Consider the following 945-nt stretch of genomic DNA (forward strand, 5'->3'; position numbering starts at 1 on the left):
TTTTTTTTTTTTTTTTTTTTTTATCATTTCCTTCTCTGGTATTTCCTGCCTAGAGAAGTTCTTTTAGCATTTGTTGTAAAGCTGGCTTGGTGGTACTGAATTCTCTTAACTTTTGCTTCTCTGTAAGGCTAGTGATTTCTTCATTGAAACTAAATGAGATTCTTGCTGAGTATTCTTGGTTATAGATTTCCCCCTTCCATTACCTTAAATATATTCTGCCTCTCCCTTCTGGCCTGCAGAGCTTCTGCTGAAAGACGAGCCCTTAACTTTGTGGGAGCTCTCTTGTATGTTATTTGTTGCTTTTCCCTTGTTGCTTTTAATATTTTTCTCTATGTTTAATTTTTGTTAATTTGATTAATATGTGTTTTGGCATGTTTCTTATTTTGTGTATCCTGTATGGTACTCTCTTCACTTCCTAGACTTGGGTGACTAATATCTTCAAATATTTTCTTAGATTCTTTCTCTTCTTTTGTGACTCCTACATTTCAGATGTTGATGTGTTAAGTGTGTCCCAGAGGTCTCTGAGTCTGTCCTCAATTCTTTGCATTCTTTTTCTCTATTCTGCTCTTCAACAGTTATTACCACCATTTTATCTCCCAGCTCACTTCTCCATTCTTCTCTCTATTAGGCTGCTATTGACTCCTTCTCTGCTGTGCTGTGCTTAGTTGCTCAGTCATACCTGACTCTTCACGACCCCATGGACTGTAGCCCACCAGGCTCCTCTGTCCATGCGGATCCTCCAGGCAACAATATTGGAGTGGGTGGCATGCCCTCCTCTAGGGGACCTTCCCAACCCAGTGACTGAACCCAGGTCTCCCGCATTGCAGGTGAATTCTTTACCAGCAGAACTACCAAGGAAGCCCTTGATTCTTTCCAGTGTATTTTAAATTTCTGTTATTGTGTTGTTCATCACAGTTTGTTATTTAGTTCTTCTAGGTCTTTGAT

Source organism: Bison bison, unplaced genomic scaffold, assembly GCF_000754665.1.
Source record: "Bison bison bison isolate TAMUID 2011002044 unplaced genomic scaffold, Bison_UMD1.0 scf7180017854555, whole genome shotgun sequence".
Classification (NCBI taxonomy): Eukaryota; Metazoa; Chordata; class Mammalia; order Artiodactyla; family Bovidae; genus Bison; species Bison bison.